Genomic DNA, 14326 nt, shown 5'->3' on the forward strand with positions numbered 1-14326 from the left:
CATTGTACATCATTACGGCGAACACGTGAACACTCCTCTAAGTTTAGAATCTGTGTTTGAATCTGGATCTGAAGTCGGCGTGACGTTGAAGCAGCGACCCGGCTGTCGTTCCTTTATAGCATAACGTTAGCATTTTGCTTCTGGCGACTAGATTTATGCTTCGAAAATGATAAAAGTAGACGTGTGGAGATTATCCGGCTGAACAAAATGTGACCCGTCTCTTAAATGTGTCTCAAACACAGACCTTAGTTCCAGCTATTTTCCAAAATCCTATCCACGCTTAAACCGAGAAATGCGCCATAAGTGTATCGGCCTGAAAAAGCAACCATAGCAAATCAGAATAAAGCCAAGTCTCGTAGGAACCAGACAGTTGAGTTCTGCAGGTAGCGACTCCGTTTCTCCTCAGCGCTGCTTCCTCACCTGCATGATATCAGGGGAAATGAGAAAACACGAAAACAATGTGATCTTAAAGGTATTCCCAGAACAACCACACGGCTGCTTCGCACAGGCCCGGTTCCAGAACAAAATGACTAAGGGTGCATCTGAGATTAGAGAGGGTGCAGTGGTAAAGTGCTATTTTTACAAGTGGGTAGTGTACCTAACACCCTCTAGGGGGGTCCTCACCTCCTCTGGGGGGGTCCGGGGGCATGCTCCCCCGGGAAGATTTATTTTTAAATATTGAAGTTAAAACCATCAATCTGGTGAACTTTGAGAGCAACATGAAGAGATCTATGGATCTATGTGCTCTTTGCTTGATTATGGCTTCCCAGTCCCTTATCACGTAGCCTAGAAGAGCATGGCGCCAGTTGTTGTAGCCAGTTGTGGTGAAGGCATCTGACGTACTTGAACCGAAATGTCTTCATGCAGAAGATGGCATCTTTTTTACATGAATATTCCAGCCAATCTCTGTTTTGAAACCATGAGCTGGAAAATGAGCGCCTCACCCCACTGGACAGGCGAGTTGGCTACTTTTTTAAATATACTCCTCGTGGTAGCCAGTCGTCCACATGGGCTATGATGCTAATTAGCACGACATGCAGGTTAGCACTCGGCTGGAGGGTTACGGCTGCTACCCCTGCCTTACATGAAGTGTGTCATACTTGTGATACTTCACGTGTAAATGATAATACTTTATCTTCGTCATGTTAAACCTTTTGTATGAAACATTGAATCAAGGCCAAACAGGTTGAACTCATGAGGTCATGGACGCTGTTTTTTGTCTATAAACCTTTATTAAGCGTAATGACGATCACTAAAGTCTTCAGTGTCAGCTTTAATACGTTGCTTCAGAAAAACGTTATTACATTGAAAATGAACACGGTGTGTTGGACACGGCGAGCTGCGGGAGATCTCATCCAGTCTGAACACTTTAAGAAAGACAAAAACACACTTCTGACAGTGAAGACACAATCAGTGAGACACATGTTAACCAATGAGAAGCCTCGATTTAAAACACCAACATTTAAACCCCAGGACAGGAAGTGGTCTCCTCCTACAGAGGACACAGAGACATTGAGGAGTCATCAGACCAGACCCCAAAGCCCGCGTAGAGAGGTTCAGCGAATGTGGTTCTGAGGGTGTGGAGGTGGATCAGTGAGTCAGAGGAGACCTCGTAGAAGGAGAGAGAGCCAGCAGGACGATCCAGATACACTGCTACTCTACGAGAGGAGGAGGAGGAGGAGGAGGAGGAGGGCCAGTGTATTGCCACCGTACAGTGCCAGAGAGAGTAACCGTAATGCGAGTAGCCCAGACTCCAGGACGCATCACTCCCTCCAAACAAACAGTCCCTATTCTTTCCTCTCCTCTTGATCCCTCTGGAAGTCACTGATACAGCGACGTCTCCGCTCCACTCCACCTCCCAGTAGCAGCGACCAGTCAGAGCTTCTCTGCACATCAGCTGAGGATAGGAGTCTCTGGGTGATCAGGGTATGGCTGCTCCTCTCCCCCCCCCCACGTGTCACCGTCCTGTTGTCCTCAGACACTTTGAGGTGTCTGTGTGCCGTGTCTGAGTCCAGGGTGAGTCCACAGGAATCTGATGAGACAGAACGCAGTTTATCACCAGACCCCCCTGAAGGCTTCACTCTCCGTTAGTGGTCCTTTCTGTAAAGCTTCAAGATCAGTCCTGCTTTAATGAATAAATACCACCTCCATCATCTTCGTCTCTAGAGAGAAGCTGGCTGATCCACACCTACACTTCCTCAGACCTGGTTGCAGCCTCTGCTCTCCACCGTGGTCCAGCCTGGAGGAGGAAACACAGTCAGTGTCACAGACGAGCTGAGAACCAAAATGCAAAGCACGGGAAACCAGGGATAGTCGGTAACCAGCTTTATTATAAGCAAAGGGCCGGGCGGGGGCAGGCGAGGGTTCCAGGAGGAAGCAGGACGGGAGTCGCAGGTACAGAACGGGTCAGGGAGCAGGCGAGGCAGGCTGGTCGGGGACAGGCAGGGTCGAAACCGGGAGAGCAATCTGAGGGTAATGCGGGAAAGACTGGCATGCTGCAAAGTACAACCTGGCTCTGAGGTGAGAGGGAAGTGGGCCTAAATACTAATGGAGCTGATGGGTGGGACTGATGCCCCTTTCACACCAGCGCCTTTTCAGCTCCGGCTCGGAGCTAGAGCCTGAAAAGCGCCGGGTTTTCCAGTTCACACCGGAGCCGCGCCGGCTCTTAGCTCCGGAATCCGCTTCATTTCCAGCTCCAAAAAATTGTCGGTCCAGAGGCAAGAGCTTTGGAGCTAAGAGGCGACGTCGCTTACGTCTCTCTCACGTCGAGGCGTGCAGGAAACTAAACCCACCTCCCATGGGTCGACTGTCAGCCTGCCTACAAGCAGCAGTGCCTATAAACACACTTTATAAAGTCAGGCAGCACTAACCAGGCTTCGTGTGGTTCTGTTTATTTGTGCCTTACTTTGACCATCCGTTCGCTGTTATCGATCATTGTGGAGAGAGGCAGACGTGTTGTTTTGTATTATTGCAGCTATCGGATGCAAGTAGTCAGGTTGCTATGCCAACATCACCCGTTTTATACCAGAGAAACTTTCATAACAGCGTTGTGATACCAAACAGTGTCAATTCAGACACACATTCACTTAGGCTAAGGGGAGCTGGGGATATGCATCAGCTGCTCGTGTGAGTCGGACAGTGAATACTTTAGAGCGGCCGCTGCAGTGTGAGCTAACGGGAGCTAACGGGAGAATAAACTCCCGTGGAAGAGCATCACTGCAGCGGTCGGTAAATGCTGCAGGAACACATTAATAAACAATGAACCACGGCACTCTGGAGAAAAGCATAAGGTTGGAGAAGTCGTTATTCAATTTATTCTGGCTTCGTGTGATTAAAAGCAACACGATCATCGACCCCACGCAGTTGTTGTTGTTGTTGTGAGCTGCCGTTGGGGGGGCAAATCAGCGATGTAAACGGTGACGTCATGACGCAGCAGGGGCAGCTCTGGGGCGCCAGTGGGCGGTGTGCACAGAGCGGGAGCTGAGAAGGGAAACCGGAGCTGAACCAGAAAAGCTCCCGCTCGGAGCTAGAAACTGAAAAGCGCTGGTGTGAAAGCCGCATAGCAGGGACTTTCGAGCGGGTAAAAAGGTTCGCATGAACTACTTTTAGTACCGGCTCTTTTTGGTGTGAACGCGATCATGAACTAAGTTCACATGAACCTTCGTGGGGAAAGTACCGCAGTGTGAACGCGGCTACTCATGTACAAAGGCTTTGTTGCAGCAACTGAAGTTCAAATATAAACTGGCTATACCTCACCTTTATACAGCTACAACTAAAGCAAACGACACCCCAGAAGATAACTGCCATGGTGTAGCACCGTTTCTAGCAGACAAGCCCAAGAACAGACATGGAAGACAAATTACAATTTTGAGTCCACTCCTAAATGTTTACCGTTATATGGAATACTTTAGCGCATTAGGAAACAATAGTTTGCATTTAATTGTTTTTAGCTGTGAGCAGGTCATCAGTTCCCCTTGTGTATTGCAACATTAAAAAGCAAACAAATTAAAGTTTGAATCATTTATTATCTCTTTGAGTCCATTGGTTCAGGAAGGTCAGATTCTGTTGCAGTGGTGTTGGACGGTGGGGGCACAGCCACATTAACCGCAGCAGTTGGGAGGACTTCCTCGAGCGCCGCGGTGGTTGGTACTGTTCAGCACCGCTGCCTTCGGCTGCAGGTGGGCCTCAGGAGAGGTTTCTAGAAGTTCAGGAACTTCCTCAGCATCTTCATCTGTAGTCGTAGAAGTGTTAATGTAAAAGGTGCATTGCAGAGTGCCATTTAAAAAAAAGAGTTAAGACTTTTCACATTTTACCTTTTTCTGTTCCACTTTTGTCTTCTTCGTCTTTGTTCTGCTCAGAAGCTAAAGTCACAACGTCCACCTGGTTTTGGGTCGATGATGAATCAGGAAGCAGTCCTTTCCTCTGATCTTTGACAGAAAAACAAAACATTAAGATTTCATTATGGGCCATTTTAATCTCAATTTAGAGATTGTTAAAGGCTTCAAATGAACAAAGAATAATTCAATGCCGGCATTGACTTACCAACTCTGTTTATTCCACTCCTCCACTGGCTGCCATACATTGTAGATCTGCTGATTTGATCAAGAATGGAAGAAGGCTCCTCTGCAGGTATGGGTCGGCTTTTCTGCTTGGCTGGCAAGACCATCATCGGACCCACCTGGCCTGATGTTCCCACACTAACACAAACCAGCACAATGCATGTTAATTCAGTCACCATCCACGTCTAAAACCTATGCCAAACATGTGTCACAATTGATCATTATGACGACATCTATTCTGCAGCCAATATTCATCATACAGTTTCTACAAGCTCCCCACCTGTACTGGTCTTCAGTCCACTCCTCCAGAGGGGTTCACGCTCTTCTGGCTTCACAAACCCTCGAGGCCTAAACTTGCTCGGGCTGCTGGGAGTTTGCTCAACTCCAATTGGTCTTTGCATTGCCCACATAAGTAGTCATTACCATCAGCGGACTGCCATCTGATAAATAAAAAACATTCAGCACCAATACTTTGTTTGTGTGTAATTTCACATATTTTAGACTGGATCTCACTTGCCTTCCATTCACAAAGGTGCACGCCTTGGTTGTTGCTCTGTGCTTTATTTATTGGAACAGCATACAGGTGACATGTGATGTAGAGCTATGAGAAAAGGAGGTGTTGGGAAACATGCACACACAATCATGTTTAAGGCAATTTAATAGAGCCTCACCTCCCCTCTGTCCTCATTATAAAATCTGAAGGCATCAATGGACATGTGGAGCTTGTCATCCTGTGTCCTGGCTAAGAATTGAGACCTTGAGCCTGGAAGCTGAGAGTCAACAAAGCACCTATGATGAGGAAAAACAAAAAGTGCAACACTAAATTAGCACTCATTGACTACTAACAAGAGTCTACATTACCCACAATGCAACTCCACCGCTAACATTTCTAGTCATATCGAGAGGCGAAGTCTCTCCCTTTCCGGGGGACCCCATGGGACCTTATTTCTAAAAAGTATGTATTGAAGTCAATGGAGAGAGAAAGATGATCTTTCGATCCCGTTTGAATTATGCCACGAATTACACACAGACGTTTGTCAATTTAAAAGATCATTTTGCAAGTCAAAAATAAAAGTGTGTCGTAAAAATGTGAAGTAACATTTTTTTTGTGTGAAACCGCTCAATGAACTACCTCTCGCGTCACAGACCAAGACGGCCGTCACGTTGGCAATTTCATTTCTTCCTTTCAGAGAAAGATTAAAAGAGCTGAAAATCACTCAAGTCTGGCATGTTGAGAGCTGTACCACACAGGGGAGTTAGTTGATTCCTAAGAGCCAGCATGCGTGACCAGGACTCGTAGTCTTTCTAGTTGCGTATATTTCATAGTCTTATATTTCAACAGTTTTTACAAACTGACTTTTTTGACATGGAAATTATTTTTTAAGATTAACAAACGTCATATGTGTGTAATTCATTGCACAATTCAAACGGGGTTGAAAGATAATCTTTCTCTCTCCATTGACTTCAATACGCAATTTTTCCCGAAATAAGGTCCCATGGGTCGAAAGTAGATGGCCGGGACTTCGCCTCTCTATTGGCAAGTTCTGGAAGTAGTTCTTTAGAGTCAGAACTGCACAAATCTGACCTGTGCCTTTGCCAATTGTGGCACAGAAAGGAAGAACTAGAATACCAAAGATTAAAAGCAAACTGCAGCTAGCCTAGCTAATGGCTAACTTGAAGACGACACTAAAGGACTGATCTTTTATTAACCTGTCACTCGAGTCAGCATTGCTCGTGTCTGAATTAAACCACTTGAAGAGCCTTACACATTAAACAGCTCCCTCTAGGGTCAGAAAAAGAATTTACTTTTTGCCATTTAGCAATTTGCAGCCTTACCCATTTTCAATGAAGGCATGCCTGGGGCTGGAGTGCATGTCAGGGCTCAGTGTAGCCACGCAGCTGCTCACAAACACTCGGAGCGCCACGTGATGCCCAATTCTGACAGAGGCCTCGATGCTGATGGGCTCACCGAGATGAACATTAGAGCCTCTTTGTACTGCCAGTCACCTGCACACGGACAGAAAAAAGTACTAAGTGCAAATAGAGCATGACAACTCATAACATGAGATAATTATCAAAACCCACTTGTCATGATTCTCAAGTTAAACTGCAACATTTCCACTGCAGCCTGGGTCGACATGAAGGGGATCCAGGTAGGCATGAGTGAAGAACTGGACAAACTGTACTTCCTAAGAAACAGAAAAAATGCATTTAAAAAAAGACAGACATCATTCAAAGATTTTTACAATGTGAGCTTTAAAAACAAAAAGAGACAAAGACCTTTCGTAATGACATTCAATGGAATAGCCTCCTCCATTCGAACAACACCATATGGAGAAGCCTCAGGAGAGTATATGAGGAGGTTTGTGTAGATCAGAGAGTCCTCAGTTACCTGTGGAGAGTAGACGTGTTTAAAACTAGAAGCTTTAATGAATCAGATTTGAAATGAAATATATTTAAAGTTACCCAGTGTCTGGTGCCGCACTCCACAAGTCCAACACTGATACTGTACTCATCTGCTGAAGACGCTGTAGCTCTGCAGTACTGGTTGTTGGTCTCTACTCCAAGGCGTATCTCGTCACCATCAACAGGAGCTCCAACCGCAAACATATCGGCTTTGATAACAATCTCCAATGAGTCTGGATGACAGGTCACTCTGATGGTATTCACCTGCTGCGGTTCCTCAGCCGGAGACTTCAGCTGCCTGTGTTCGCAAGGCTCTGAAACGAAGCATCTTGTGTGGACGGGAAAGCAAAAGAGGAGCTAACACAGAGTCCTACAAGGAGGATAACCTGACAATGAAAGGCCTCCATAAGTGAAACGGCTGCTCTCTGTCTTCCTGACTGACTCACAGTAGGCCTATGGTTCAGGGTGAGCGGTGGAGCTTTTTTAAACTCTAGCCGATCATTATCCTCATCAGAGCAGCACACCTGCGTCCAATCAGACACGCATCAGCTTAATTGGCTGCACACTCTGAACTCAATACATGAGGCTGATTGGGGAGAGGTGAAGGGCGTTTTCACATGTTTAAAATGTGCATATATTTGCTTCATTGCTTGTTACTTTGGATTTTAAATAAAATGTTAGTGTTGCAGTTCATGAAAACCATGCAGGAAGCATTTTGACTAGTGATGGCGAGATGAAGCCTTATGAAGCTTTGAAGCTTTCCAGCCAATTGGTTCGCAAAGGGTTCATCTCATGAGGCTTCATCTCATGAGGCTTCATCTCATGAATCTGAACACAAACCCCCTGTGGTCAAAGTGTGTAAACAGGCAGATTGGACATCTCACAGTGTGCTCTCTCTCATACCGAGTTCCCATTGAGTAAGCCTTAGAATAACTCTAAACAACGAACATTAAATCATATTTTCATGTTAACAATATTGTTTTTATTCCAGTTGAATGATTGTGATTGAAAAGCCTAAGGAGGCTGGTACATTGCAAAGAGGGATTTGTATTCCTTAATAATATTCTTAAACGTAACCATGTTGTAGCCTGAGGCTAAACCATATCAAAATACATTTATTAACTACATTATCTCATTTAGCTGTAGCTTTTATAAACAACAAAAAATACGTATTGTTCAGTCGTTGAACCAGGGACCCTGCGGTCAGGGCCGGCCCTCGGCATAGGCAGTATAGGCGAATGCTAAGGGCGCATCAACCCATAGGGGGCGCCGGAAAAGAAAAAAAAAAGTTGTTTTCATTTAAACAATTTTTTTAAATGTAAACACAATTTCCCGATTTTGGATCAACAAAGTACATCTTATTATCTTATACTAACAGAACTACGCCTATATTGCGTACAGTGCCCATAAACTCTGGCACACCCCCCCCAAAAAATCAAGTTGAACTGCCCCAGTCCCAGTAAAGACCAGAGGTTTATGTGAAATTGTTCTTTTTTTGAAATAATGGTTTTAGTGTGCAATTATAGGTTTTAATGTTGTATTTGTGTTAATTTAAAATAAATCAAACTCCCAAAAAACGTACACAGCTTCTGTGTGCTTTTATTAACATTGGAATTTACTGTGTAAGCGGCCGCGGGGGGAGAGCTTTAGAGAGCTCTCTCCTGAAAGACTGAGCGGCTCTGATAACCTCAGCTCAGTGAGGTAAAGGCACACCTTTATATGATCATTATAGTTATACAAATAAGAGAAAAACAGGTATAAAATACTGACAGTACAAAAAAGTTGTTATTAATAAACAAGAATACAGTTTGAAAGGGGAGTGATTTGTAAAATATCCATAAAGAAAAAGAAAATCTGCTTACAGTTCTGTTTCATCTGGTGCTGAGAGATGGATCCATAGATGTCCTAATGTTGCTCTCAAAGTGCACCAGATTGTTGCTTGTAACTTCAATATTAAAAAAAAAAGTCTTCCCAGGGGTGCATGCCCCCGGACCCCCTAGAGGAGGTGAGGTCCCCCCCCCACTTAAATCATGTTCAAATGGATAGGAAACTAAATACAGTTGCACACATCTTGTGTCCATATCTTTCTGTGTTGGTCATGCCACAACCGTGCACGCGCAAATCATAGTGAGTGTCTGCATGTGGGGGGGGGGGGGGGGGGGGGGCGCCAGCTAAAATCTGCCTAGGGCGGTAAATTGGTCAGGGCCGGCCCTGCCTGCGGTCATGAGTCAACTGCTTTCCTGCTGAGCCGCAGCACACACGCTGAATCTCACTGAAAACACTGCAACATATTTATTCATGTTTTTATTCCTACATTTATTTATGCTTGTATTCATTTATACTTATGACATGTTCCGACCTCTATATGAGTGAGGGTCTGAGCTCTCTTAATTCCATCGTGTCACGGGGCCCGGGTGCAGGAGGGGTAATATGATTCTTATAAATACATCCATGGCATGGGTAATATGAGCGCTGTGGTTCAACCATCCATGGGTTCAACGGTTCAACCGATCTGAATCGCTTCCTGAAGCAGTCACGTGGTGTCGACAGGCAGCGAGGCTTCGTTTGTCATCGATGACGTCACTGGCCCAAAACGATACAAGCCTCGATACAGGCTTCACAAAAAGCTTCGGGGATTACTCGACACATGCTCCGAAGCCTCGGCGCAATACGTAACATCACTACGTGTTGGTTTAGAAAGCCTTAAGAGAACTCCCGCTGTTGGCGAGTGAGCAGTTCACTTGTATATTCTGTGAGCTAGTCATGTGACTGCTTTAAAAAGCAAACACAAGCACGTGAGTTAAATAAGGACTGCTGTTGGCTCCACGTCACAACATGAACACGAGCTTTATTTTAATGGTAGCCGCAAACACCTTTTGTTTCCATTTTGAATTGCTCTTTAAGCACACGCCGTAAAGATTGGTCAGTTCTGTGGATTAGTTAGTTCCTCTCAAAAGTATGGAGGTAATTATATGCATAGTAACTAGTTTCTCAGCACATTAAACCTTTTTTCGTTTTAAATGTAAGGTTTAATTACTTGAGGGAAGCATAGGCTTACATGTGTTCTGTATGTCAACAAGTGCATGCTATGGAAGTTATTTGGGCACTGTGGTGAAAGCTGAAGTCTGGCAGAGCCGTTTGCGGTGATGGCGCCCTCTGGTGTCTGGCTCCAGTGAGTGCAGAGGAGCTGAACGTGTTCTGCTGCCTTTATCTCGTGTACTATGTGTTTCATCTGTTTTCTCATTGTAGGCATATTGACGATGGAAATCACATGACGGCGCTCGCTCCGTGGCTCAAAGCAGGTGTGTGTCTTGAACTTCACCGTGCTCTGCAAATGTACCGATGAAATGGAAATGCATTGAGTGCGCACTGATGCAGCATCCCTTCTGAAGCAGGACCCCCGTGGTGCCCCCCTCCACCCCCCGTGGTGCCCCCCTCCACCCCCCAGGTGCCCCCCTCCACCCCCAGCACTCAGTCAGCTGGCAGGCTGTGTGTCTGCCTCGGTGTTACAGTGCTGGCAGAGAAAGGCTCTGTGCTGCTCTCAGTGCGCAACTCTGTCTTAGAGGCTGCTGCTGCTGAGCGGCTGCAGAGCCGGGCCCCACGAGAGTGGCCTGTCCTGCACCCACGCAGGGCCGGCCTAGTGCGGGGCCGCACACCCTCATGCTGACACGCCACTCGGGTGCTGTTCAGGTCCCATTTCAAAGTAAACTATGCAGATATAGCAACTATAGATTGATCTTTGAACTAATTTCCATCTTTAGTTAAAGACTTGTTTCCTTTGTGTTGCAGCTGGAGCCAGCAGAGGGCAGCACTGAGCTGCTTTGACTAACACTCGTCTTCTCTGAGGAGCAGCAGGACCTGACTTGGACTGCACGAAGCCTGGTGTGGTGTGTGGTGTGTGTGTGTGTGTGTGTGTGTGTGTGTGTGTGTGTGTGTGTGTGTGTGTGTGTGTTGTGTGTGTGTGTGTGTGTGTGGTGTGTGTGTGTGTGTGTGTGGTGTGTGTGTGTGTGTGTGTGTGTGTGTGTGTGTGTGTGTGTGTGTGGTGGGTGTGTGTGTGTGTGTGTGTGGTGTGTGTGTGTGTGTGTGTGTGTGTGTGTGTGTGTGTGTGTGTGGTGTGTGTGTGTGTGTGTGAAGACCTGATACAAACTTTTATAATGTTTTACATGCAGCTCTTTCTGCAGGCCGTGCTTTGTGTTTCAGTGTGATGGCGTCGGTCCACCTGCCGCCCCATGGTCCAGCCATGAGGCTGAGACCAGGACCGACACATTGGGTTTAAATGTCCTAAAGGAACTGCCTCCCTTATCTACAGGAGATGATCGTCCTGTATAACAACTGTGAAATGTTTTTATCCTGTACACGTATTCAAATAAATGCTCGAGCATCCACTCTGTTGTCCGGTCTGATTGGTGAGTCTAAAAGTTGAGTCTTAAATGAGGTTCTACATCTAAACAGGTCCTGGGTTGCGGTCGGATAGTCCAAAGATCAGCCCCTATCGTCTATTCCTTGACCTCTGAGTGAAAGGTCACGGGTTAAGGGATAGTGGATAGGAGAACTCAAAAGGACTTAGGAGAAGAGACTGCGGTACTTTAGAGAATCGACTGCACTTTCACTATCCCACGTGTTTATGATGCGCCAGCGGACGTCCTGAATGTGCGTCTGCTGCTGTGGGGAAACCATGGAAACTACAGTTTCTATACAGCGGACTACAAACATGGATGTTCAATAAGAACGAGGGACTCATCTAGAGACTCTGCACCGTGCTCTGATGCTGCTGCTTTGCTTTATGAACGTGGACAACAGAGAACAGATTCTTCAGGACCAAAGTTGGAATTGAAATAAAAAGGAAAGTGAAACTTCTGCTCGTCTCCCTCTCCCTCCGGTCCACGTTAATACAAATGATCCCAATACGTATGATTGATGGAAAGATAAATCAATACAGATGTATTATTATAAACATTAGTGGTCCTTAACATCTATCACTGTGTATATCACCATTCAAACATCTTTTAGAAGTTGAACAAACCCCACACAGCTCAGTGAAGACGAGAGATGTTGACTTTATTTGATCATTTCAGTAAAAACTAACGTTCATATTTCTCTCTGATTAAATACTGATGAACGTTCAGAACAAAGCACTTTGGCAACTTACCACATACGTTTTAAAATGCTTAATAAGCACCGTAACTTTCATGATATCATTTCTCCGTCATAATCGAGAAAATCATAATGTGTGATGGCAAATGCTGCGGCTGCAATGCATTGTGGGGCAGCATTCTCTCCTCTCCTCTCGGTTAGGGAGGTCCAGTGGTTCCTAAGCTCAAGGAGGCTATAAAGGAAGCTTGAAACCTCCTTTCCTTTGATCTAGAGAATTGGAACGGCTCTTATGACTGAGGGACTTCCGGGTCCTTTCACTCCGTGAGGAAGGGTCCTGAGCTAAATGGACTATTGGAACGCAGCCCAGTACCTTCTGGACTGTTGTTCCACATCTGGTGCTGATGGTGTTAGTGGCAGCAGTGTGTGGGACATGGTACACCTGTACTGATGGTTCTGAACGAAGCTGTCTTCTGGCGCAGCAGGTACATCAGGCTGTGGTGCTCACGGTCTATTGCTTCAGTCTTTCGCCCAAACAGCCCTGATGTCCCATTCTCAAAATCAGCTGGAGGACTATATCTTCAAATGCATAAAACTACTCTTCAGCAAAAACCTGTACAAAAGTCAATACGTGACACACGTGGTGTGAAATGTTGCCCGTATAGTCCGAACATAGCTATACCCTCTGTACTTGCTAGAATGTTCCCCACGAGCATCAGAACGGCTGCAGGTCACCAACGTATGGGGGTTATTCCCTATCTTTATTCAAGAGCGTGGTATTTAAATTTGAGAGCATACTTTATGTATTTATTTCCCTCAAACTCTGCCCTCGCACTCAAATAGTGCTGCTTGCCTCTTAGATTGGCTCTGCTTGTGCTCAAACTGTACGCTTGCACTCAGATATATTGCTGCTCAGAATTATTCTGTGCGCGCTCGAAACTTTTGTGGAACAAGGTGTCCTTGCGGGTGCGTTCGCTTTACTTATTACAGCGTCCCGGTTTGAGCACAAGCAGAGGACATCTAAGTGCAAGCAGCACTATTTGAGTGCGAGGGCAGAGATTGAGGGAAATAAATACATGAAGTATGCTCTCAAATTTAAATACCACGCTCTTGAATAAAGATAGGGAATAACCCCCATACCAACGGGCCTGGCAGTTCTGGACAGTTGCAAGACTTTGTCCTTTATGGATCAAATGGCATCTAAAACACTTCAAATGATCCACCACCTCACTGAGATGCTAGACAATAGAAATGTCTCTACCTCACAGGTCAGAGCGCAGCACCAGTCACATCGACCTTAGCAGTGTTCAGGCCTTTGCAGATGATTTAGTCCTAGTGGGCCCGTATCGAGGAAACGACCCCGTGCTGCGTCTCGACATGGATGTTAGGATGAGCAGCAAACCTAATGTTTAAAATCACACAACACAGACAAGCAATTAGTCATTTCTACAGGCTCCGTGTCACGGCCATTTCCACCGATCATAGTTCCATCGCTGAGCTCCACTGGAATAGATTTTTTTTTTTTTTTTTTTTTATTTTTTTTTATTGCTTTTTAATTAATTCTACCGTGTTGTGTAATGTTTATTTATACTGTTCATGCTCACTACTTGTAGCACTTCGGGATTTGCATTCAAAGAAGAAGTGCTTTATAAATGGAACTCATTATTAATTAGTATTATTATTCACAATTGTTCAATGTTCCAAACTCACACTGGCTTCTCACAGCCTCTCTGTGTATCTGTGCATTCACTCTGTCCTACACGGCTTGCCTGGAGCTCCTGCCCCCCCCCCCCCTCCCCGTGAGCCCACTGTGCTCTGATTGGTCCCCACCGGTACAAGCTGAACAATCAGTGATTATGTGTTACAATGGCGTTTGTTAGCAACCAGAAATTGACACCAGTGATGACAAACGGATGAGACGCTGCGTGGGGTCTGGGGCCGTGTTGGCAGACAGGTTAGCTGCATTACTGGTGCCATTTCCTGCGTGGGGTCTGCGAGAAATGTAAAGAAAGATCTCCAACGAGGCAGCATAGACAGGTCTTTTCTGTGTTCGGGGTTCATACACCTTTTCACCAAGGATGTCCCATGGCTTCTCCGGGACCTTTACCTAGTTTTCCGTGACCAAAACATGACTCCTTCTCAGCGGTTTCCACTGAAAACGGTTTGTTTTAACACGGAACAGGAAAAACACGGTCTGCATCTGAAACATGTCGTGCCTACCTGAAACAAATCCAATACGCTGCTAGCTTCTACACGCTAACGCAACTCAA

The 14326-nt window shown here is 45.7% G+C and overlaps 1 long non-coding RNA gene and 1 other non-coding gene across 5 annotated transcripts; both read left to right on the forward strand.

Annotated features, from left to right (window-relative positions):
• The first annotated feature begins 9610 nt into the window (after nt 1-9610).
• On the forward strand, nt 9611-11331 carry LOC117444782 (uncharacterized). Of its 4 annotated transcripts, XR_004551856.1 has the most exons (5): nt 9611-9929; nt 10046-10137; nt 10215-10267; nt 10755-10847; nt 11147-11331. It is a non-coding gene; the product is annotated as an uncharacterized lncRNA (long non-coding RNA). The 4 variants fall into 4 exon arrangements; XR_004551855.1 differs by having other exon boundaries at nt 9611-10137; XR_011643065.1 differs by lacking the exon at nt 10046-10137 and having other exon boundaries at nt 11135-11331.
• On the forward strand, nt 10429-10622 carry LOC117444785 (small nucleolar RNA SNORA74). Its single transcript, XR_004551861.1, has one exon. It is a non-coding gene; the product is annotated as a small nucleolar RNA SNORA74 (small nucleolar RNA).
• Nucleotides 11332-14326: the final 2995 nt, after the last annotated feature.

Source organism: Pseudochaenichthys georgianus, unplaced genomic scaffold, assembly GCF_902827115.2.
Source record: "Pseudochaenichthys georgianus unplaced genomic scaffold, fPseGeo1.2 scaffold_929_arrow_ctg1, whole genome shotgun sequence".
Lineage (NCBI taxonomy): Eukaryota > Metazoa > Chordata > Actinopteri > Perciformes > Channichthyidae > Pseudochaenichthys > Pseudochaenichthys georgianus.